At 38.6% G+C, this 27076-nt stretch overlaps 1 protein-coding gene and 1 pseudogene across 2 annotated transcripts in view; both read left to right on the forward strand.

The window, feature by feature from the left end:
• Positions 1–27076, forward strand: part of NELL1 (neural EGFL like 1) — an 807199-nt gene that overhangs the window by 523055 nt on the left and 257068 nt on the right. The window lies entirely within an intron of this gene.
• On the forward strand, positions 4795–7197 carry LOC118015690 (annotated as a pseudogene).

The following is a 27076-nucleotide window of genomic DNA, read 5'->3' on the forward strand; positions in this document are numbered from 1 at the left end:
AAAGTATTTCTCTCCTTCCTCACTGCCTTTATCTTAGTACAACTGCTTTTCATTTCCTATTGGGACCATTTCATAGCCCAGCCCAGTGGTTCTCAGACTTTAGTATGTATCAGAATCATTAAAACATAGATTGTTGGGTTCCAACTGCAGACTTCTGATTCAATAAGTCTAAGGATAGTCCAAAAAAATGGCAATTCTAAGGAGTTTGTAGTAATCCTGATGCTGCTGGTTTGGGGATCACTTTTTGAGAACAACAGCGATAGCCTCTTAATTGGCCTTCCTGCCACCAGACTAGCCACCTTACTGTTGATCGTCCAAAGGATAATTTTTTATGCAGGTTAGAGTCTCTCTTTCTGACTTAAATTATACTATCTTAGCATTACACTCACAATAGACTTCGTTGAACTCTTACCCCTTGAATATGTGAAACCATGGCACTCTTGTTATTCTTTTACCTGTACAACAACTATCTTTTTTTTCCACTGGGGTTAAGAACTTTTTCATTTGTCCATGTATGTTTGTAGATCAGCCTGGCTATGAAAATCTCAACCACCATCCATTATATAATCCCATTCTCAGGGCTTCCTTCCTTCTTCATTCACACCTTTAAAAGCTTTATCTTCTAACCGCATTTGAGGAAGATTTGTGTGTATCGTTAAGTTACAGTGGCCCATTGGTGGATCAAAATTGTGTAGCTGAGCCTGGGTCACTTCTCTTCCATTGTTCTCTCTCGGTATTATCATCTGCTCTAGCCTCTGGCTCTAGTGGTGGACAGCTATTATTTATCTTATGTGACATAATTAAGTGACAAACAGGTACCCACCTGGCTCCTACTCTACAGCTGTTTTATATCAGTTTTCAGGAGGAGTAAGCAGTACTGCTTCCTTTTTTTACTCACAGTGGGCTGCGTCCAAGCACACCCAATGTTGACCCCCACCTGGCTGGACTTTGTGAAGAGGTAAAGACAGGCCCTTGCTGCTCAAAATGTGGTAAGGGGCCAGTAGGATTTGTATCACTAGGGAGATCTTTTGAAATGCAGAATCTGCACTCGAAATATATAAGAATATATAAGGATATAACAGAAAGATAGCAGGAAAATCCTAAAATAAATGTGGAGATTAAACAACACCTTTCTAAATAACATGTGGGTCAAAGAAGAAATTTCAAGAGGTTTAAAAATATTTTGAACAAAATGAAAACACAGCTTATCAAAAAAAAAAGCTTATCAAAACTTGTGGTATATAGTGAAAGCTGTGCTTGGAGGGAAATGTATAGTAATGGATGCATATAGTAGAAAAGAATAAAGATGTTTAATCAGTAATATAAGGTTCTACCTTAGGAAACTAGAAAAAGATGACCAAGTCTAAAGTAAGCATAAAAAAAGAAATATTAAGAATTGGAGTAGCAGTCAGTGAAATTGAAAATAGAAAATCAGTAGAGGAAATCAATAAGATCCGAAGCAGACTCTTTAGAAAGATCAATAAAATTGATAAGCCTTTAGAGAGGCTAACAAAAAAGAGAAAGGACCTAAATTGCTAGTATCAGAAATGAAAGAAGGGACATTACTACAAATCCTATGGACATTAAAAACGATAATAAAGGAATTTTATGAGGAACTTTATGCCCACAAATTTGATAACCTAGATGAAATAGAACAATTCTTTGAAATACATTATTTGCCACAACTCACATAAGAAGCAGCAGACTATCTGAATAAACCTACATATATTTTAAAGTTGAATCAATAATTAATAATCTTCCAAAACAAATTATCAGGCCCAAATGGGTTCACATTTAAGAAAGAAATTACACGAATTTAAGAAAGAAATTATATCAATTCTGTACAATATATTCCAGAGGATGGAAGCAGAGAAAATATTTCTAACTCATTCTATAAGATCAACATTACCTTACTAACAAAACCGTACAAAGATATTACAAAAACAGAAAATGACAGACCAATCTCTCATGAGCATAGATGCAAAAATCTTCAAAAAATATTAGTAAATTGAATCCAACAATGTATAAAAGAATTATACAACATAATTGAGATTTATCCCAGGTATGCAGTGCTGGTTCAACAATCAAAAATCATTTAATGTAATCCATCACTTTAATAGGCTAAAAAAAAAAATCACATGATCATATCAGTAGATGCAGGAAAGCATTTGACAAAATCCAACACCCATTCATGATAAAAGCTCTTGGTAAACTAGGACTAGATGAGAACTTCATTAACTTGATAAGAAATACCTACATACAATCTACAGCTAACATCATACTTTGAGAAACACACAGCTTTCCACAATTTTCAAGTACATGGCAAGGATGTCTCCTCTTACCACTCCTTTCCGATATTATACTGGAATTTCTAGCTAATGCAGTAAGACTGTAAAGATCAAGTACATGGCAAGGTTGTCTCCTCTTACCACTCCTTTCCGATATTATACTGGAATTTCTAGCTAATGCAGTAAGAAAGGAAATTAAAGGTATACAAATTAAAAGGGAAGAAATGAAACTGTTGTTTGCAGATGACAGGATTATGTAAAAAAATATGAAAGAATCAGCAAAAAATTACTGGAACTAATAAGTGATTATAACAAGATTGCAGGATATAAGGTTAAAACAGAAAAGTCAGTTGTTTTCCTATATACAAGTAATGAATAAGTGGCATTTAAAATTGGAACTTCGATATCATTTATGTTTACATCCCCCAAAATGAAATACTTAGGTATAAATAAAAAATATGTAGAAGATCTATATGAGGAAATCTATAAAACTCTGATGAATAAAATCAAAGAAGAACTAAATAAATTGAGATGTTTTCTATTCATGGATAGGATGTCTTAATATTGTCAAGATATCAGGTCTTCCCAACTTTATGTATAGATTCAATGCAAAATTAATCAAAAATCTCAAAGTTATTTTTTGGATATCAACAAACTGATTCCAAAGTGTGTATGGAGAGGCAAAAAACCCACAAGAGCCAACATAGTATTGAAGGAGAAGAGGAAAACTGGAAAACTGAAAGTCCTCAACTTCAAGACTTACTAAAAAAGCTACAGTAATCGAGATAGTGTTATTGGCAGAAGAACAGATGAATAAATCAATGGAAGAGAATAAAGAGCCCAGAAATGGACCCATACAAATAGTCAACTGATCTTTGGCAAAGGAGCAAAGCAACATAATGGAGAAAAGTCTTTTCAGCAAATGGTGCTGGAACAACTGGACATACATATGCAAAAAAAAAAAAAAAAAATCTAGACACAGACCTTAAATCCATCACTAAAATTAACTCAAAATGAATCCTAGCCTTATATATAATATACAAAACTATAAAACTCCCAAGAATATAATGTAGGAAAAAATCTAGATGACCTTGGGTATGGCGATGACTTTTTAGGTATAACACCAAAGACAGGATCCATGAAAGAAATAACAATATAGACTTTGTTAAAATTAAGAACTTCTCTAAAAGAAGACAAAGTCAAGCGAATGAGAAGACAAGCCACAGATTGGGGGGAAATTATTTGCAAAAGGCATATCTGATAAAAGACTGTCATCCAAAAAAAATACAAGGAACTCTTAAAACTCGACAATAAGAAAACAACCCAATTAAAAAATTGGCTAAAACCTTGACAGACACCTCATCAAAGAAGATGGCAAATAAGCATATGAAAAGATACTCGATATGTAGTATGTCATCAGAGAAATGCAAATTAAGACAATGAGATACCAATACATGCCTATTAGAATGACTAAAATCTGGAACACTGACAACAAATTCTGACAAGGTTGTAGAACAATGGGAATTTTCATTAACTGCTGGTGGGACTGAAAAATGATACAAACACTTTGGAGGACAGTTGAGCAGTTTCTGGCAAAACTAATCATACTTTTACCATAGGATCCGGAAGTTGGGGTCCTTGTTACTTTCTCAAATAAGTTGACAGTTTATGTCCACACAAAACCTGCACATGTATGCTTATAGCAGCTTTATTTACAATTACCAAAACCTGGAAAAAAATCAAGATGTCCTTCAGTAGGTGAATATATAAACCGTGGTTTTATATCCAGACAATGGGATATTATTCTGTGCTAAAAGGAAATGAGATACAGTCTATGAAAAGACATGGAGGTAACCTTAACTGCATATTACTAAATCAATGAGGCCAATCTGAAGAGGCTTCATACAGTGTGATTTCAATTCTATGACATCCTGGGAAATGTAAAACTATGGAGACACTGAAAAGATCAGTGGTTACCAGGGGCCAGGGAGGGTGGAGGGATAAGTAGGCAAAGCAGAGCAGATTTTTAGGGCTGTGAAACTACATTGTATGATACTATCATGGGGGATACACCCCATTATCTATTTGTCCAAACTCCTAAAGTACTACACTAGGAGTGAACTCTAATTTAAACTATGGACTTTGGGTGAAAATGTGTCAATGTAGGTTCATCAGTTGTAACAAATGTACCACTCTGGTGTGGTATTTTGATAGTTTGGGGAGAATTTTATGGGATATAGGTGCTGTCTGAGAAATCTCTCTACTTCGTGTTCAATTTTGCTGTAAACCTAAAATTGCTCTAAAATATAAAGCCAATTTTTAAAAAGTACATCATGCAGAGCTTAGCACATAGAATAAATACATTTTCTATAGGATACATCACTTCTTGGCTAGCTCTCTCAATGCAGTAGAATGTCAAAATAGAATACAAGGAAGGAGAGATGGTTGTGACCTAGCAAGAATTATGGACCTAGAATTCCACCAAAAGAAGCCGATTCAAAACAAGAGGAAGAATGCATATTTTTACATAAATTACCTTCTGCTTCATGATCATGGCACTGAAGATGCTGACAGCTGCCAGTTGCTCCGTGAAGGCTGTGTTGCGACCTTCTACTCTCTGCCCTTCTTGGTAGATTTTATTTGGTCCTGAGACCTCACTGAGGAGCTTCTCTTTTAAACACAGTATTCCTCCATCAGCCAAGTATGGTGGGCAACAACTGTGACTCTGATTCCAGGGGATGGCATTGGACCTGAACTTATGCTGCATGTCAAGACTGTGTTCAGACATGCATGTGTGCCTATGGACTTTGAGGAGGTGATGGTTAACTCCACTTCTGGTGAAGAGGACATTCGCAATGCCATCATGGCAGTCTGCCGAAACCATGTGACTTTGAAGGGCAACATTGAAACCGACCACAACCTGCTACCATCTCATAAATCCCGTAACAACATGTTTCACACCACTCTAGATCTCTATGCCAACGTCATCCATTTTAAAAGTCTGCCAGGCATGGAGACCCGGCACGAGGACGTAGACTTCTTAGTTGTTCGGGAAAACACAGAGGGTGAATACAGCAACCTGGAGCACGAGAGTGTGAAAGGAGTGATTGAGAGCCTCAAGATCATTACCAAGGCCAAGTCTTTGCACATTGCTGAATACGCCTTCCAGCTGGCCCAAGAGATGGGGTGCAAGAAAGTGACGGCTGTGCACAAGGCCAACATCGTGAAACTGGGAGATGGTCTTTTCCTCCAGTGTTGCAGGGAAGTGGCCTCCCGCTATCCTGGGCTCACCTTCGAGGGCATGATTGTGGGTAACACCACCATGCAGCTGGTATCCCAGCCCCAGCAGTTTGATGTCATGGTGATGCCCAATCTTTATGGCAACATTGTCAACAATGTCTGCAGAGGGTTGGTTGGGGGAGTGGGCCTTGTGCCTGGTGCGAACTATGGCCATACATACGCAGTGTTTGAAACAGCCTCAAGGCAATCAGGCAGAAATTTAGCCAATAAGAATATGGCTAACCCTACTGCCATGCTCCTGGCAAGCTGTATTATGCTGGATTACCTCAAGCTCCACTCCTATGCCACCTCCATTCGCATTGCCATCTTGGCATCCATGGAGAAGAAAGATGTCCATACTCCAGACATTGGAGGCCAGAGTACCACATTCGACATCATTCAAAATATAATAAGCCACGTCAGTACTGTCAATTAAATGGTCAGTGCCTTGGAGGCTGAGCTATCCCCCAAGTCTCTCCCACTCTTTACCTTCCTCTTCTCCCTTAGAAACTCCAGCCAGCTCGGCTAATGTGGACTCTGGAATAAACTAGCACCTGTTCCAACTCAGAAGAGAAAGGAGAAGTAAATCAAATCTGATTTTTTCTATTAAAACATCATGAATGCCATAAGCATTGCTTGTTTAAATTAGCCAAATCTATTGTGTTGTACACGTATTGAGGAATTCTTCTCCATTTGAATCCACAGTTCACACTTCGCTATGATATGATACACTGAGTAAATCAGAGCTGTTTGTGTAGAGTCCTGAGGCTTTCTCAGAACCTGGAACACTGATTTTCTCTTAATCTGGGTCATTAAAATTCAGCAAATCAGCCTGCAGAGAAATCTGGCTAGTATGGCGGGACAGAATCTCATGACCCTGGGATCATGACCTGAGCCAAAGGCAGATGCTTAACTGACTGAGCCACCCAGGCATCTCAGCTATGAGCATTTTTGGGCAAATGCCATGTAATCTATTCCCTTGTCCTATGTAGCCCCTAGCGTAGTGATTGATAAAAGCAAAATAATATACGTTTATTGAATCACCCCAAAAATGAATGATCTGGCATGTACTGCCTCATATTTCTTAAAGTGAGATAATCATCATACCTACCTCTTAGGGTCATTAGGAGGACTGAGTGAGAAAATACAGAGCTGTAGCACTGTACCTGTCACATGATAAGTGCTTGCTGTGTCTAGAGATTATTCATTATTGTCCCTTTTATACCATTCTAAAAGATAATTCTGAGGAGAATTGGGCAAATTAAATTAATTACTGTCATTGGAACTTACTGGATAGGTTGCTTCGTTTATATAACGGGTTTATAACTCACATTCAGCAAGGGGACCAAATCCTACCTACTTATCCATCAAGCCCCTTATTTCTCTACTTTTGTATTTCTTGAATCCAGTTACCTCTCTTCTTACTCTCTGACCCCTCCTTTCTCATTAGCCTTTTTCATTATTGGTAACTTAACAATTTCTGTTATTTCTAACTTGTGTCCTTCCTATAGCTTAGCTCCCTTAAATCTATTTTCTGCAATGCCCTCAGTAAGATCTTTCCGAAAAGAAAATAGGATCTTGTCACTGCCCTACTTAAAGCCTCTCATTCAGCAGCTTCCCTTTGGCCTTAGGAGAAGGTCAGCTGAACATAGCGTGGGAGACCTCCCATGTTCTGAGATCTGCTTCCTTCCCCAGTTTCACTATTTCCATCCTTTCTCTTCTTCACCCTAGTAACAACAAAGTGTGGCACTCCAAAGAGAGTGCAGACAGAGTTCATTGTTAGACAGTCACATATCCTTTCTCGGTCAGACCTTTGCACGTGGCCTTGGTTGCTCTCCCCTTCAGGAGAGATCTCCTTTTCATCTTAGAAGACTAAACTTAATCATTACCACATTTGGGAAGCTTCCTTGACTAACTCTTTTTCCATTCCCTGTTGAGATTGAGGGGCGTAGCTCTCCCAGTTCTCCCAGAGCTCTCTGTATATCCTACCCAGTGTGCATCTCCCTGGTTATCATCACATGCTTTCCTTCTCATCAACCTCACTATACAATGTGTTCCTTGGCTACAGGAATGATGGAGTTGTTCACCACTATAACCTCAGGACCTGGGGCAGGGACAGCTCTTTATGCTCATTCTCAGTATTAGTGGAAGGAAGATAGGAAGAAATGTAAAAAAAAAAAAAAAAAAAAAAAAGAATGGCCTGAATTCACAGGCGGAGAAGAGAACTGGAAGAACTACTCTGTTGCAAAATATTCCTGTCTGGCTTCAGTCTATGAACTTTCTTTACAAGACTGCTCTCTAAAGAACACCAATGGCCTCAAGGTGGTAAAACAGGTGGTTGGCAGGCTGCCTCTGTTTCCTGAGATTTCTGAACATTTATTGGATAATTTTATCTCAGGCTTTATCAGTTTACTCTGCTTCATGTAAAGTTCTGATGTTATAAAGAATAGTAGCTATAAATTGTCTGATTTTTCTTTAACTTCTCCTCATTATGGCTCTATGTTAGTTAATGGCCTTACAAATCGTTCAGGTGCCATAGCTGCCTTTCATCTCAGCTCTTCCAAGTAGGAGCTCTGTGACACTGCATAAGTTGCTTAACCTCTCTGATCTCCAGTTTGCTCATCCGTAAAATAAGAGATACTTTCCTTCGTTAAATTATTGTAAAAATTAAGGTTGCTTTAGTTGTCTACAGCTGCATAAGAATGCACTTCAGAACTTAGTGGCTTAAAACAAGTAATTATTTGTCATGAGTTTGTAGAGTGACCAGATGATATTTCTCTCATCAGTATACCTTCTTGAGGACTATTAAAAAGGTTGTCTAATCTCAAACTCTGATATCAGTGAGGGTCAATATAAAGTTGGATAACTAGACTGCATCACTCCATAATTATCTGCCCCCACCACCATCTATATACATAGACTTGCTTTTTTTTTTTTTTAAAAGATTTTATTTATTTATTTGACAGAGAGAGACACAGCGAGAGAGGGAACACAAGCAGGGGGAGTGGGAGAGGGAGAAGCAGGCTTCCCACGGAGCAGGGAGCCTGATGCGGGGCTCGATCCTAGGACCCTGGGATCATGACCTGAGCCAAAGGCAGACGCGTAACGACTGAGCCACCCAGGTGCCCCCATAGACTTGCTTTTATAGAAGGATGCTTTAACATTCTGACTTCAGCTTTCCTCAAGGTCTGGGATGCAAAATCTTGTAAGGGACAGTTTGAATTTGGGGAAAAACAGTCTGCTTAAAAGGTCAACAGATAAGATTCCTCTCAGAACTGAGGATTAGGAGAACTTGATTTTCACCATGAATTTGGGTCCTTCTATCAGGTAATGTGAGATATGTAATCCATTGAGAGGTTCCCCATTATCTTGGCTACTATGAAGCACCAAAAAAAGCCATGAGCATTTTTTGTCTATGAAATGTTCTCTTCTTATTCTGTTACTTGATTTTAATTTTTTTTACTAATTCTATTTTCTTATATTTTGTTTTACTGTAAGCTGCTTAAACCACAAAGAAACAGAAGAGGAAAAACTGGGTTCTTCATCTTCACATTCTTTTCCTTCATTCCTCCATTTCAATATTGACATCAGATCAATCTCCTTAAAGCCTTGTTTAGATTGCCACTAGTCCGTTCAATCCCCCTCACAGGTTCCCTCAATTTGGAATGTATTCAAGGGCCTCCAAAATTTTAGCCCAGCTGTCTTTCAACTCCTAGGGGTTTTGCTTTTCCTAGTTAGTCCATGTGTTCTAGCCACCCTATACTCTTCACTCATCTAGATACTCCCTTTTCCTCCTACATGGTGCCATTTCTCTCATTAAGTACATTCCCAACTCAGTCTTTGCCTATTATAAGTCTACCCCTTATTCAAGGTAAAGTTCAAATAGCAACTCTTTATGAAAAAGTTTCTCATTATCCCTATCCAGCTATACTCGCTTTATTCTTTCTGAACTCACATAAACCTTTTATTGGACTTTTGAACTCTTTCATTTCACATTTTGTCTTGTATTAATTGTTCATCTACTTGACTTGACCCTTAATACATTGTATACTTCTTGAGGGTAGGGAACATATTTTAGCCAGTGTTCTGGATCTTGAATGACTCAGCATACTGCCTTGCATATAGTAGGTACTAAGTAAACATATACCAAGTTAGATGGAAGGTAATGATTATAACTATTATAATTTTTTGTGTTTATATTGTGCCATGCATTATTCTTCCTGCTTTATATGTATTTAATTCTCATGTCAAGCCAATTAGATGATGATTATTGTAATCCTCATTTTATAGACAAGAAAACTGAGGCACAGAGAGGTTCAGAAAATTGTCTGAGGTCACACAACTAACAGAAGGTGAAGCTTGAGTTCTAATTCTAGCAGTGCGGATCTAGAATGCAGTGTTTAAGTGGTCATGAGGATTTGTACAGTGTGAATTTGTCATACTGTTAGGTGGATTAGGTTTCAACAATAGATCAATGTTTTCCTTGGGAAAATAATTCCACAGATTCACAGACTTAAAGAAATTTTTAGAGAGCTCACTCATTTTACATATAAGCCCAGGATGAGAAAGGCAGAATATCCAGGTAAATGAGACTATCTGGTACCTGAACCAAGTGTCAAGTGTTGAAGAGAGGTGGCATTTCAAAAATTGATAAATAACTCCTTTTTGGTAATGACAGACAGGGACAAAAACTTAGAAGAGAAATGATGTGCTGTTGAAATGAGAATATCTAAAATAATGGTATGAATTGGAAACCAAAAGAAAAAGAATAGTATATTGTGCAAATAGGAGAATTTTGAAGAAATTTACCCAGTTCTGGATTATTATAGAGGCTGGAAAAAAAAAAAGATATTACCATAGGTTCAGTTGGGAATATAAAAAATATCTGCAGGAAGCTGATTACAGAGCCAGACATTTTTTGGAAGAAGGCACTTGGTCCTTGGAGTTTCCCTGACAATCTGAATTACATGGGAACTCAAAGTACTAAAGTGTTCTTTATATCAAAATGAATTTGCTTACACTGATATGGGAAGCCACATATATTGCATTTATGATTGCTCCAAGAAACAAAGAAAAAAGAAAGTAGATATATTTAAAATGGAAAAAAATGGTTCTTTACAAAAGCAATTAAAAAAATTGGAATGTCTTTTTACCACTGTTGCAAGTGCTTAAAACCAACATAGCCTGAGTATAAAAGCAGTATCTACGGGGAAAGACTCTAGACTGAGCTCTAATCAGCTTATACATCTGGTTTGCTACACTTAGTGCCAAATCTACTTCATGCAAAATAGATGTAAGTGAATGAATGTTGCCACAAAAGAGAGAGAGAGTATCATATATGTCCAAATATAAGGGATTTTCCCTCTTGTCTATCCCTCAGAAAAAAAGAACTGCCTTAAATTCAAGTCCGTATTGAATTTTACCATATTACCATATTACCAGGTATTCTCTCAGTTCTTTTGTTTTGAACAATAAGAAGCTATTTGGAGGAGGGGAAAAAAAAATGACATGAGCTATGCCAGTTTAGGATTTTTATAGAATTTATCTGGAGGGGCTCCTGGGTGGGTCAGTTGGTTAAGCGACTGCCTTCGGCTCAGGTCATGATCCTGGAGTCCCGGGATCGAGTCCGCATCGGGCTCCCTGCTCAGCAGGGGGTCTGCTTCTCCCTGTAACCCTCTTCCCTCTCGTGCTCTCTGTCTCTCATTCTCTCTCTCTCAAATAAATAAATAAAATCTTTAAAAAAAAAAAGAATTTATCTGGAGAATAACATTTAAATGGGGGCAAAAAAAAAAAAATCCCTCAAAAAAGAATGTCATTATTCCTGGGAGTGTGTTCTCACAATTGCAAGTATTGAATATTATTATGTATACACCTTTTAAAAATCACTTAATAACACAGTTCAGTTTTTGGTCACCATGTAGAGATCACAAATATTTACCTGTTAGACAAATGAGAAAATAAGAAGTCCTAACATTATACAGTTGGATTCTTGTGACTTCATTTGAAATTTCCAAAGAAAGCATCGAACATAGATTCAAAAGGTGCTTTCTCAAACAACTTAGACAGATGGGATGATGATAGGTTTGGAAACTTTTAGAGAACTTGTAAAATGATTATTCTGGGGAGGACCTTGAAGTCAAGATGCATGGGAAGAGATTAAATGAAATTACTTTATATCATGGAAAAAGAATAATATTTCTCAATTGATCTATTTCATATAACCTATTAAGTAATGTATTTAGTACAACTATGCATAATAACTGCACCAGTCAAATGTTATATAGAGATGTCTATTTAATATGGTCCTCAAAGTTATTCAACTTTGCCCAGAATATTTTTCTTTTTTTTATATCTTTTGATATAAAAAATGGGGATCATTTTTTGATAAAAGGGGAATCATTCTCCTTATATTTGGGGTTGCTTCCTATTCAGGCATTTAGCTTATCTCTTAAATGGAACATTCTGTGGAAAATAAAAGAGATTTTGAAGTTATTGTGCAGAAATCTCTACTAGCAAAGGAAGAAGTAGAGATTTCTGGGCATACAAGTAGTACCGTGGAAAGAAATGCAAAAGAATTTGAAATGAAATTATATTTAACTATTTAAGGCTGTGGCTAGAGCACACCTAAGATACTTCATATTGTTTTGCTCTTTCAACTTGATAAAAGATGTAATTTCTGTGAAGAGGTATGATGCCAAAAATCAACTTTGTGCCAAGCATCAGAAAAAGATGTTAGAAAGCCTGACTTATAAAGAACTCGTTTTCTCCAGGGTAAGGAAAGTCTCTGGGATTGATCCTTTTCAGGGTATTCATGCTGTGATGGAATTAGGTTATTTTGATCCCGATTTTATTCTTGCCAGCAGCAAGATCCTTGTTTACTTAGTAACTTCATTCATTTGTTCTTTCTCTTATTCCCTTGTTCCACCATGTCATTTGTCCTCCACTGACTTTTTTTTTTCCTGTTCATAAGACAGTTTATTTATTTTTATTATGTTAATCACCATACACTGACTTCTTGCTTTGAGCCGGGCACTGTGCAAGCCTCTAAGGATGCAGCTTGGAGAATCCATGTCCTTTCTCTTGAGGGCTGAGAATCAATAATCATCGGGCAATTATATTGGAGCGTAATGGGTATTGTGGTAGTGGCATAAGCAGAATGCTGTGAGAACACACAAGAAGGGACATCAGAAAGCTCCCCAGAGTAAGTTGTGCCTCCAAGAGTGAGTGGGGGGAGGGGAGGGAGGGAAGAAGAGACGAGGAGGATGGCATATGGGTAAGCATAGAGATACAGCTTCTAGAGCTGCCATCATTAGCCTTCACCTGCCCATTACCTGATATTTAAAGCTTTTACTTTGCCCCCATCATCTCTTTCTCTCTTTTTTTTTTTAAGATTTTATTTATTTATTTGACAGAGAGGGAGCACACACGCACAAGCAGGGGGAGTGGCAGGTGGAGGGAGAGGGAGAAGCAGACTCCCCAATGAGTAGGGAGCCCGATGTGGGCCTCCATCCCAGGGCCCCGGGATCATGACCTGAGCCAAAGGCAGATGCTTAACCGATTGAGCCCCAGGTGCCCTCCCCCATCATTTCTTATTTTGTATATAATTATTGTTGAATTCATTTTACCTACAAAAACTTGCCCTGATTATCTATAAGGTGGGATTTTCAACATTTAAGGTGAACATCTGATTTGTCTATGAAGTGATTTTTTTTGGAAGGATAAACCCTTTACATTGATTAATTAACCTGATTAGATCCCAAATCATAGTTGGCTCTAATTCTTGAGATTAAGAAGATTTATTATTAAGCTACTTCGCAGCCCAGTTACTGCTTCTTCAGAGCCTTTCTCTTCTTGTTTGTGTTTCTGTCAGTCACTCGGTGAGCATGTTTCATCACTTTGTTCTTTCTGGCACACTTCTTGTTTCCTCCATCTCCTCTCAGGTGCCTCCTTGATAGTGAAGTCAATCTCTGGAAACAGATCATCTTCTCTTCTGTGGTGCTGAGTTCTAGAGTGAACCCCCTGCTCTGATACAATCTTGATCTCCTGCTGCCTCTGGATAGGGGCTTGGTATTCATTTGAGGTCTTATCTAGGACCTTCTCTGTCATCCCTCCTTCTGCTGCCAGTGGCACTACCTGATTGCTCCAGACTCTGCCTGGGGTTTGCCATAGTTCTAGGCACCCCTCGTCTGCAGTGGCAGCAGGACACGTGCCATCCACACTTGCCCATGGCCAAAACCTTCACCCTGCTGCTGGATTCAAGTCAGGAAGCACACTGCAGTGACAGCTACTTTCCTAATGAGAATGACCCTGTCACTGGTCCACCTGATACTCTCATCATCATCTTCCAGGAGGCCACCTTTCTGCAGAAAGCGTTGTTTGTCAACCTCTCCACCTTCTATGAGACTATCTGGTGTCTGTTTAGAGCACTCAAGAAATGGGCAGCTAAGAGTATTAGCATTACTTGACCATGGTTATTGTTTTCATCCAGATTGACAGATGCTTTTTATAGTCTCTGGCTGAATTTCATCTGAAAAGAGCTTAAAATGCACAGGAGGAGCAAAGTACTTCTCTCCTAGGATCCCCACTGAGCTGATAACAGTCTATGGGGAGTCATCTATTTAAACAGAAATAAACACGCCTTGGGATGCCAGGAGCCTATTTTCAGCTTTATTAAGCTATTTTCAGCTTTATTAAGAAATCTGTGTTTAATTTTTCCAAACATCTCCATTCCTGTTCATTTAGCTTTCCACTGTGTGTGGATCAATTAGAACACTTGATGAGAATGCAGATATTGCATTCTGCTCCTCACAGAAATGCAGTGCATTTGGAGAAGAGTAAAGAACCTGGAAGACTTCCAAGAACCTTGTGAGAAACTTGTACTTAACTGGCTTTTCATGGGGACAAGTATTCTTGGTCAGATGTTACCTGGGTCCTGGGAAATTTCCCTGTTGGACATTTTTTCCTGTTTAAAAAAAATTCCTTGGGACCATATAGATTAGTCAGACACTAGGCCATGGTCAGCTCTGTGTGTGTGTGTGTGTGTGTGTGTGTATAAAGTCAAATAGTAAATACTTCAGGCTCTGTGAGCCATCAGGTCTCCGTGGCAGCTCTTGAGTCCTGCCATTTTAAAGCAGTGGGAGCCATTGACAATAAATGTGGCTGTGTTCTAAGAAAATGTTATTTATGGACACTGTAATTTAAATTTGACATAATTTTCACATGTCATGTAATACTGTTTTTCTTTTGACTTTTTCCAATCATGAAAAAATGTAAAGGCCATTCTTTGCTCACGTGTCCTAAAAAAAAAAAAACAACAAGCCTGTGGACTATAATTTGTGAACCTTTGCTATAGGCAAAGGGACTCACGTAATGAACAAGACAGAAGCCTAGCTCTCATGTGACTTTGGTTTTCCAAGAGGGAAGACAGACAATGAGCATGCAAACACACCAACAATGAATATTCTGTCAAGTTCTAAGAGCTAAGAAGAAAGGAAAACAGAACAAAACGTAGATGTTGTGACTGAGAGCAACTAGTGGTAGAAAGACTGTGGGTGGCCGTTGCTTTAGCTGATAGAAGTTTCTCTGACTTGGCTTCTGAGTTGGCTTCCGAATAGTGCCAGGGAGACATGTGAATGTCTTACCCAAGTAGAAGGAATGATGGAGGCAGGGCCCCAAGTCAGGATGAGCTTGGGGTGTTTGCGGTTGACTGGCCTAGCTGGTGAGGACATTGCAGAGGGGAAGGGAAGGTCATGCCATGAGATAGGAATACAGTGATAGGTCCATGTAGGACTCTGGGTCAGATGAAGGGCTTTGGGATTTATTCAGGTTTTAGTGCTAGGCCATAGGTAAATTTAAAGCTGGGGAGGGATGGGAAATTATTTAGGACTTTGGATAGGTCATTTTGGCTGCAGAGTGGATGAGGGACAATGGTGAGGGGACAAGAGTGAAGGCCAGGAGGGTAGTCAGGAGGCTAGTCCAAAATAGAAGTTTTTCCATTTACTCTTCTAACACTTGATGTGTGAATCTGGTAGAGATTAAGGAGAAGGTGAGAAGTAGTGTTATAATAGACAGCTTGGCTTGGACTACCAAATGAGATTTGCATCAATACCACCACAAAGAAATGAAGTCTATATTATTTATATTACCTTAGTAATGCTCACAGTGGCAGCTAACTATTTTGGGGGTACTTGCTAGCTATGGCATTATTTTATTTAATTCTCACAGTTCTGTCTTTCTACAACAGAAACAAAGAAATTGGAATACTAATAGGGTCTACAATAGACCAAAAGGTCTCAGAACTGTCAGATGGCAGAGGGGGTCTAGGACACATGTTTGTCCTGGTCTTAAGCATGTGAACTTTTCACTTACGTTTCAGTTATCTATTATTATACTTTGAACCAGCCCAAGGTGTTCTGGCTTTAAACAATGATTCATTATTTTTTATGATTTGAGGGCCGTCTGGGCTCAGTGATTGGTTCTGTTCCCTGTGGCGTTGGCTGGGATCATGCAGGAGGCTACAATCAGACTGGAGCTCATCAGAGTCTGGAACATCCAAGATAACCTCATTCCCATGGCTGGCAATTGGTGCTAATTGGCTGGCGTGTCTCTGTTCTCCCTTATCATTAGGCTAGACAGGCTTTCTTACTGCCTGGTGGTTGGGTTCCAAGAGGAAGCATTCCAGAAAGACAAGCCCCAACATGCAAGTAAGTGCTTATCAAGCTCTGCTTATATTATATTTGATGTCATTACCTCAGAGCAAGTCTTAGAGCCAAGCCCAAAGTTGAAGTGGAAAGAGATTCTACAGGAGAGGTGGGTTTATTAGGGTCTGCCAGTATCTATGACATTGTTATCCTAGCTTCTGCCTTTATACAGAAATGTATAGAACTATTTCCTTTTTTGTGGTATATCAGCACTCTTCTTGGCAACTAAGGATAAGCTAGGGCATCCGATCTGTATTGATTCACATGTTGACTAGAAATCAGTTGCATTCCTGCTGTGAGTGGAACACTGTGTTGCGAACTGTGGAAAAGGAAGAACTAGATAAGACATGGTCCTTCCCTCAAGGTGCTTCAGGTCCAGAAGAAAATATTACGCTGCCAGAGGAGTACATGAAAAAACACAGATGTATGTTTGTGGATAGAAAATATACTTTAAGATATATTTCAAATTTCTCTTCTTGAAGGCCTGGATAAATTTCAGAAAGATGTTCTTCCTATAAAATGGATACTGTTCTCTGGCTTGCTATAATTTTCTATATTATGAAGGAAATTGAAGCATTTATTCTTCCAGCAATTTAGAGGACATTGTGAAAGGTCAATGTTTCTCAAAGATGAACTAGTGTCCAGGTCAATTCATTGTTTAAAGAAGGAGAATTTCATCTGCCACCATGACCTCCAGCTTTGTTTGATCTCTGACTGGTTTAGGTCACTAAACAGTATTGATTTTTTTTTTCCCCAGTGAAACCTTCCAGGAGTCCGCTTTCTATAAAAAACAACATAAAATAGCCACTGGCCTGAAAAGTCCCAGTCTACTCATCGTGTAATAACAGATGTCTGAGCAACAAAAACTTGCATATAATAGATGCTCATTTAATGTTAATGTTGCAGCTAGGACCTACTGTTCATTGTTATAGTATATAGGTGTTTGGCATTCTAATCACACTTAAAAACAAAGCTACAATACCATTCAACATGTGCTGGTATTTCAGACACTGTTTAAATGCCTTCTGTGTATCATTTCCTTTTATCTTTGTACATGTTTGTAATTGTAGGTACTGTAATTCTCTTCATTTTCTAGATAGGAACATTTTAGGCAAAAGAGTTAAGTAACTTGTCGAAGGGACAGAGCCAGGGCTTGAACTCTGGTCCTTTTGATTCCCAAGTCCATTCCCTTTACCTCCATGGAACACAGAAGTAGCAATGGGAGAGCACTGGAATAGCCTCCAGGAGAGTTGAGATCTAGTGCTTAGGACTGAACTCTCTAACTCTGTGATCTTGGACAAACCAACTTAGCTTGCCTGAAAATAAATTTACCTCTTTTCTATAAAGGACAGACATTTGCAACCCATATTTGTGTGCTAATTTAGAGCCTACATTTTCTTTACAGCTTACAGTGTATCTCCTGTGCCCTGTTCTGCTTTTCCTTTCTTTTTTTAATTAGCATTTACTCCGTTCTGATACTCTGTATCATCTACTCATTCTTTATTGTCTGTCTCCCCTGCTCTAGGATGCAAATGCCAGTGAGGGCAGGGGTCTTTGTTTATTTTGTGTGAAGATATATCCCAAGTGACTTTAAAACTTCCTGGCACATAAGAAGCCCCAAGAAATATATGGTGTCCTTATTCCTTATGGAATATTGTTGTGGAAGATAGGAGGCATTCCACAATGAGGAATATGGTGTAAGAAAGGACAATAAGACATTGGGTATCTTGGTATTTTAAGTAGTTTCTCTTGTGTGGGGAAGCAATTAGGGAAGAAGACCGGACCGTGGGTAGGTTACACTGTGGTGACGGTCTTGAGGGTCACACACAACAGGTCAGATTTTGTTTGTTTGCTGATAGCCAATTGGATCACCACGACTTGTTAGGACACCAAAATTCCAGGGGTGTGGTGGTTGGTTCTAAGAGACAACCCTTGAGGCTTAATACCGTATTTGGAAGTAACATTTAACTTTCTGCTCAAATGTATGGTCAATCTTCACTGGGAAATGACAACAACCATCAAGAAAATAAGAAATGATGTTGTTATACTCTGAGCTCAGTGAGAAAAATGTGCAGATGCAGTTGTGTTATTCCTTATTTATGGTAATTGAATTTTAAATTTAATTTAGCAGTAAAAATCTGCTATTTAAAGGATTGTTACACTGTAAAAGACTTGAGAAGCACATAGATTCTAGGGGTACTTAGAGAATCATTTGATGCCTGATGGGTGACAAGCATAAATGCATCCAAATTAATCATAATTGCCATTCTAGCAAGTAAAATGCAGCAGTGTGTTTATCAAAAGGACGCTTCCAAAAGATAAGAAAAGAACACGATAAATAGCAGGGCCAAAGACTTATGTTACAAAGCCATGTGGTGAACAGACGCTACCAAACATATACACTGCATAGTCTAGAGAATATAGATTTTGTGTATGTATTAATTTATAAATATTTCATAAACATTTTAAGAAAATAGCTGCATATTCTATTTTGAGCATTTACAATAGTCTTCTTAGCCTTTTATGCACTTTTGGACATTTCAGCTTTTAAATTTTCATAATCCTAACTAATGCAATAAATGTCTTAGTGCCCATTCTGTTTTCCATATTAAGGATTGTTCTCTGAAGAGACCGTACTCACAGTGGAATTACTGGGTCAAAGGATATGAATTATTTTTTCATCAGTCTGCTAACTTGACTAGTGAATATTGGTATTTGTTAAGGTTTCATTTCTTATTGTTTTTGATTGCTAATGAGTTTGAGATTATGTTTATTAGCCAGTTTCCTCTTCTCTGAAATGCCTGCTTAGGCCCTCGGACTTTTTGTCTGTTGAAGTCTACTGTTTTTCATTTGGATCTCACACTCAGAATTCTGCATGTGCAGAAGCCAAGTCTTTCAGTCAAGCTAAATTGTCATGCTACTGGAACAATTAATCAATCCATTGGAACAGTTGGTCAATCTTCTGACATGATGGGTCATTTCATCTGTATAAGTGGATCAATTTAGTGAAACATCTGCTGGAATAAAGGTGCACCCAATAAATCATGTTAGGAAGTAGAGCTGAAAATCACAGCATAAACTAGTTCATAACTTGCCCATGAGTTCACGGGCACCTCCTTTTTGATTCTTTCCAAAGGATAATGACAATGGAAAGTTCAGGAAACGTGGTGTTTCTCCACGTACACTAGGAGCCTCTGCACTAATTGCAGTATGTCAGTGTTTTTATCTTCTTTCTAGTGGGATGTTCTGAGAGCAATCTTCCCCTTGAAATTAACAGCCTGGATTCTCCTTTCAGTGACCCTTCGCCAGATGAAAACTCTCATCGACTTAATTTAATAAATGAGGAAGCTCGTTCCTTCATTTTTCATAGGTTGTCCTCTGCAATTGGATTCATGCCAGATCTAGAGATAAGGAGATTATAGGAAACTATCTGAAATAATGAGTGCAAGGTGACTATGCTTGAGGTGAAAGAAGGAAATAGTTTTATTTCTACCTGAGTGTGGAAATTTTTTTATTAACAGTGATATCTCCTAACTTTGCCACCATGACCCTGAGAGCTAATAACATTAAGGGGCACTAGGAGCCAAGGTCAGCAGGCATAAAAGCTGAGTTCTCTAATCTTGTCCCATGCCATGAATGGGAATTTGATTCTTTCACTACAGATTGGTTCTGTGAAGAATTAGGGTGTTGAGTTAACAGTGTACCTTTTCCTCTGATTTCCTATTCAGTTATATAGTTTATTTAAATGTTCTTTAATTTAAAAATACTTGCTCTAAAAATAGACCCCCTGACTGCATTATTGCTCTGCTGGAATTGGGCTTGGTGACCCTGCATCCGGAGATAACATTTTCTCTTGGCAGGTGTCATAGCTGTCAACATTGACAGCTCTTTGGGTAATTAAAATTTAAAAGATGCTAGTATCTGTGTAGCTTTAATAGGTTTATATCTATCTGCTGTGGATGAAAATATTTCAGTCATTTAACCCATGATGTGCTGCTAGCCCCAAACATGTACATATATGCACACACACATGTGTGTGTTTTCATAAGACAAAACTCAATTCAGATAACACCCCACCAAAGAGCCGTGGCTCACAATAAAGGTGTAATTGTTTTGAACTCAACCTGGCATGGTTTCTTTCTGGCTTTCTGTCCTGAACGTCCAACAGCAGTAATGACAGATCTAAACACATCCCTCAAAACGCAGCCCAGGGCAGAAACACTAGTTCTATAATCTGTACCATGATAAAGTGTATGGACACATCTCCCTAACTTTAATTCCAAATGAAAAGCCAAAGGCCTTTTATATTCTTTCAGAAGAGCAGTCCATCAGAACCTCTGCTTTAACAAGCAGATTACACTATGGTTCAACTGCCTGGTTGATGCAGATGATCAAGTTGCACTCAAGATTACATTTTATTTGGTGAGTGGTGGAAACCTTGTATTATTATGTTTTATTTATTAAGTGAGTATGGTTGTCTATTCTTATTTTACCTCAGAAGGATTCAGGGCTGTTTGTCATAGATTGAAGCAAGCTAAACAAAAAGTTTATGTGAAACCAAACACGAAGCACTATTAAGCATATGTAGGAAAAAACATGGGTCATACAGAATCTGACCGCTCTAAGTTCGAACTTTGACCTTTTCACTTTCCACTGAGAGACTTTGAGAAAGTGACTCAACTGCTCAAGTCTAAGTATCTTCATCCATAAAAAAAGGATAAAACAGTAAACATCTCATGAGATGGTAGTCAACCTTAAGGAGGTAATGCATGTAAAGAAGTTTAGAGTGTATCGTGGTGTAGGGAGTATCATGGTGTAGGGAGTATCATGGTGTAGGGACTTACTAAATGTTGAATATAGCAAGTGCATTAAAGGAAACCAACCAGATTTGAAAATCTATTTTCTGAGCTAACACACCAAGAAAGCACACTGCTGAGAATGAGGGCAAGTTAAGCCCCCCAAGCAGTCCCTTGGAGAAGGCTGATAGTAGGTCATCAGGAGGACTGTAGGCTGTAAAACACTGTATTTCCTTGTTAGCCTTTGATGAAATATGTCTAAAGAGTATATAGATATGGAACTGTGGAGAGAGCAGCATGAACTATTTCTAGAAGGAATAATCAATAAATGTTTTATTCTCTTATAAAGCCATGGTTCCATTTCCAAGATTACCGTGTCTTCAGGAAGAAAGCTTTTTAAGAGAGGGAGCAAGAAGGGTGGAGAGGGAGAGAGAGAATCTTGAGCAGGCTCTGAGTCCAGCGCAGAGCCTGGCTCAGAGCTCAGTCTCACAATCCTGAGATCATGACCTGGGTCGGAATCAAGAGTCAGAGGCTTAACCGACTGATCCACCCAGGTGCCCAGGAAGAAAGATATTTTTGAAGGGAACATCAAGATCTTATTTTTTCTTTCATCCTTCTAAAATTCTATTTTTGTTTTCTGTCCCTCCTCCCCAACTCACTACCAGTCCTTCCGCTTTACTTTGAAGTTTGTCTAGCAGTGGGAAATGATTTTCTTTTTGTGTTTTCTTAAGATTTTATTTATTTATTAGAGAGCACATGAGCGGGGGGGTGGGGCAGGAGGGTCAGAGGGAGATGCAGACTCCCCGCTGAGCAGGGAGCCCGATGTGGGACTCGATCCCGGGACTCCAGGATCATGACCTGAGTCGAAGGCAGTTGCTTAACCAACTGAGCTACCCAGACGCCCGGGAAATGATTTTCTTATGACATTATCTTGTGATAGTATCATAAGCTACTGATATTATTTCTAATTATACACACAGTAAATGGTTTAATTTCCTTCTTGAACCGCTTATGTACTATATGTCAGACATGTTCCTTTTGATCATCCCATGGGGTTAATATCACATTATAGGAATTTCATTAAAAGGAAAAGAGTTCGGGAGCAAGCAGACTTTAAAATGCCTTGAAGAAAGTGAAGTTCAAGGTAGAGTTTACTTTCAGTTAGGCCCAGGTAGCTGCCATTTTCTAGAACATTGATTGTGTACCACATACCATGTTAGACGCTTAGCATATAATTTTATTTCAGTTTTACCTCAGTTCTGTGGAGCCAAGTGTATTATCCTTATTTTGTCGAAGAATCACCTGAACCCAGAAACTTGTGGTAATGTTGTCAAGGTGACCTAATGAGCAGTGTGTATGACCTTTGATTCCAGGTCCAACTCCAAAGCTTTCTACCTCATCCTATACTGCCCCTTAAGGCCTAAAGAACACTCTAAGTATAAATATAAACACTCCTAATTGAGTGACACTTTCTATCATTCCTTACAATGACTTTTAAAATGTCTGCATTACTCAAGTTCTACCTCAGTGAAAAGAACTGATTTGAATACAATTATTTCATCAAGAAGAGTTCATCTTTAGGCATTCCCAAATGAATGAGTGAATGGGAATTTTTAGAAAATATGTTATTTTTTAGTCTTCCATGATAGAGACCGACTTCCTCTTCATTCCAATCACTAGCCTCGTGTTGTTTATGATCTCAATGACATAGTTTATTTTAGACAGGTTAGAGATAGGAGCTATAATTCCTTTTAATATAAAGGCATTTCTACTTAATGTTTGTAATATATAAAGGGCTATAATAAGTGCCTTCTATGCATTAAAAAAAAGACCTTCACAAGAACTGTGAGAGAAAAACTGGTATTAAACCTAATTTAATAGAGGCGCTGGGCTGGCTCAGTCAGTAGAGCGTGTGACTCTTAGTCCTTGGGGTCTAAAGGTTACTTAAAAATAAAATAAAATCTTAAAAAAATCTAAATAGATGAGAAAAATGAGGTTCAGAGGAACTATTTTCTTGTTCAAGGTATATAAAACAAGCAAGTTACTGGGGTGATATTTGAAACCAGATCTACCTGGCCCTTAAATGTGTGTACTTTCTTTTACGCTCATCATAATAACTAATATTTGGGTTCACTCTCACCATGAATTAGTGTGTCGAGATGGGCTGATAATTACAATAATACTTTGACATTTAGTGTTACGTCAGGAATAATATAAACTGAGCAAATATTCATTGTGTGGCTACTATGTGTCAGGCATTATCGTAGGCAGTGGATCCAAAGCAAAGCAGAAACAAACTCGGTTTCTGTCCTCCTGGTCTTTATAATCTATTGGGAAGGCATAGAGTAAATCAAATAATTAATGGCAGTGGTGGTACATGCTGTGAACTAATGCAGGGTGTCAGAAGAGCATATGACTTGTAAATATGACCTCATTCCTGGGTCAAGAAAGGCTCTCATGGGGAAAGTAATCATAGGTTGAACTAAGAGTGGTTGTTAGCTGATGTCCCTTTTGATCTTCTGATAGAGTTGATGTCATTTTATAGGAATTGAACAAGATGGTGGTTTGGAAGGGTGGTGGCCAAGCCGGGAATGATGTTCTAGCCTATGTGCAGGCTCAGAGGCAGGAAGGACTTTGCATGTTGGAGTGCAGCGGGGCAGGAGGCTGATGCAGTAACAGGACTAGAACCTGCAGAGCACTGGTGAGTGTGAGTCAATTTCATCTGTATCTAATGGGTGCTGAGAATCCATTGAAAGAATTAATTTGTATACAACCCGTCATTCAAATTGACTAAGCTTTCCTTTTCAACCTCAGTATATGGGCTGCAGACACTGGGCAAGTAACCCATGTAGTGGCTTTATGAGCTGAAAATCATTGTGTGTGTCTCAGTAACAAGATCTGTAACTTTACTTATTTCTCACATTGTGTTTAATGACTCTGAAGAAGCTTATTGATGCTATCAGGAAACTGATACATTTGTAAAAAGAAATCATTATCCATGCTATAAAATTAAATGTTGCATTGCAAAGCAATGTACTAAATATACTTTTAGTCAATTTTTGTAAACTAAATGTTATAAAATTATATTGGAGCAAAAGGGTACATAAATCCATGGGGAATATATTTCTATAAGAAGTTTGTTTAGTTGCCCTGTATTGATAGGCAGGTTTTAATTACCTTTGTACAAATGTGTATTTTCCATGCATGGGAAAAGATGTACATTCTTTTACCCATATTGTCCTTTAGGCTTGCATGTGTTTATTTGGGGCTTTGAGGGTAAATGCATTTTAGGAATTACTTTCTTTTGGTTTAAAAAAAGTCACATAAAATCCAGTATATTTTTTAAAATCTTCTGTTACACAAATATTAACGTGTCCCTGTGTAGCCTGGATTCTGTTTTAAGAACCTCTAAAATGGATCATGGCTATAAATGCCTACTAATTTTCAATGCAAAAATTGGAGCTATCCCCAAAACATTCTGAACATATCCTGTATAACATATAATCCTAAAATTTAGCATAAGAGGCTGAATAATCTCTTATTCCTAAAACAACAACAACAACAAAAACCCAAAACCCACAGCATTTGCTGAGCACTTTCTATTTGCTAGACACTTTTCGTATCATCTCCTTTGAATCATCACGAACCAAGAGGATAAGTACCATTATTACCCTATTTTATAGATGAACAAGGCACAGAAAGGTCAAGTAACTTCTTGTATCCGCACAGCTAGTAAGAGTTTGAGTTTGGCTATGAACCCAGGCATATTCAAGGGTTAGTAACAGGACGGATCTGAACTTGGAAAAAAGAACCCTGGAGCTACTACAAGAAACCTTCCATAAATGCTTATTGAAGGATTAATTGAATAACTGTTCCAGAGTGCCGAATGGCTTGATTCTCAAATGCAAAAGATCCAAATCAGTGTATCAGCAAAATAAGAATGATTTCACGTTAGTGGCCTGGAGAGTCAATGTTCTTAGCTTGTATCTGGCAGTGACTATTCCGATGTGGGATGGTTCTTTTAGAAAGGATGTTTTATATGATTGTTTTTTTCTCTCTCTTTTTGGAATGACTGCTATGTACAGCTTGATGTTAACACCTATCCCCTTGAATAAACTAACTCCTCCAGAAAAAAAATAATGGACTAATAGCAGAGATGATGATAAAGTAGCAGCTACCATTACTCAAACACCAATTGTATGCCAGACACTGGGCTCAATACTTTACATTTTCCCATTTCCTTTGCAATTCCAGGAAGAAGGTTTAAGTATTCCCTTTTCACATATCAGGACTCAGAAGCTCAGAGGATTGAAGTAAACTGTCCTCAGAGTGCCAACGATGAGAATGTTGATGATGTCTGAGCAACATATAAGTCCATGCTCTTAACCTAGTACACAAAATTGTCCCAGTTCTACACACATTTGCATGCAGTGCAAGTATGGATGGGTGTGAAAGGCAGGGATTGGTAAGAGAAATATTTTATAGTTTATCAAAATATGAGGTCTGGCACTGCAGTTTTTTTAAGATTTTTTAATTTATTTTTATTTGAGAGAGAGGGAGGGGGAGAGGGAGAGGGAGAGGGAGAGAATCTCAAGCAGACTCCGTGCTGAGCAGAGCCTGATGTGTGGGGCTCTATCTCAAGACCCTGAGATCATGACCTGAGCTCAAACCAAAAGTTGGATGCTTAACCAACTGAGCCACCCAGGTACCCTTGGCACTGTAGTTTTTTAAAACCCAAATACCCCTGCATTTAAGTAAGTCTTACCTCTTACCTCTCTGGGGAAATGACGATCAGAGGATGTCCTTCCTTCTCAGAAGCAGCTCTCTATCTTAGGGGTTCTCCTCCCTAGCCTCCCCTTCTCTATGATGAATGAACTTGAAACCATTCATGTCTCCATTTGATTTTTTTTCCAGTTAGGTTATTTGTCAGCCAGGTCTCAGGACCTTGCTACTTTCTTCGGTTTCCTTTTTAATGTTCAGATCCTTAAAATCTTCTCCAACTAGTAATAGAGCCTGACATTCTGACCACCTGTCCCTGAGCACTTACCATGAAACAGGCCTAGTGTCAGCTGTCACTCATGATTCACAGAAGTGAATGAGGTGTGATACCTTCTTCTTAGAAGCAAATTCAGTAAAAGCGGTAGAAAAATCCAGAGTATATATGACCAGCTGAATCTCCTATCAGGAAGATGATCTCAGATCCTCTACACTAAGAGTCTTGTTTTCATGGCTTTAACCTTTTGACTTTGACTAATTTCAAGCAATTCCAAAGGCCACTAATGTGAAATCATTCTTATTTTGCTGATACACTGATTTGGATCTTTTGCATTTGAGAATCAAGCCATTTGGCACTCTGGAACAGTTATTCAATTAATCCTTCAATAAACATTTATGGAAGGTTTCTTGTAGTAGCTCCAGGGTTCTTTTTTCCAAGTTCAGATCCGTCCTGTTACTAACCCTGAAACCAGGAGTAAGTTTCCTGGCTTTGTCAGCCTTAGTTCCCCATCTGTGAAATGTGGATAGTAATAGAACTGACGGCATACCATTGTGGTGAGATAATATAAATAAAGCACTTTAGGACGATATCTGAGGCACAGTAAGGGCTCAATAAATGTTAGCTATTACTACCAATAGGAACATTTTCTAGGTACGCCACAGGGTGCTGGAATAAAATGATGGGCAAACCCAGATGTGGTCCCTGGTCTCAGGAAGCCAGTGTTTGAGGAGCTGAAAGAAGACAGCATGACTGGAGCACAGAAAGCGGGGGAAGTGAGAATAGATGAAAATAGAGAAGGGGATAGGGACTTTATACATGTAAAATTTAGCCTTCATCCTTAAAGCAATGGGAAGCTACTGAAGTGGTTAAGAAAGGGAGGTGACATTTTATATTTATATTTGGAAAGGTTCCTGGCTGATGGATGGATGGCTCAGGAGAAGGGTGCAGGTGATGCAGCCAGAGAGCTCCCAGCCAGTACATGAAATTACCTCCACTATAGACACTTGCATGCAGTGC

Source organism: Mirounga leonina, unplaced genomic scaffold (genome assembly GCF_011800145.1).
Source record: "Mirounga leonina isolate KUSES-001 unplaced genomic scaffold, KU_Mleo_1.0 Mir_166, whole genome shotgun sequence".
NCBI lineage: Eukaryota > Metazoa > Chordata > Mammalia > Carnivora > Phocidae > Mirounga > Mirounga leonina.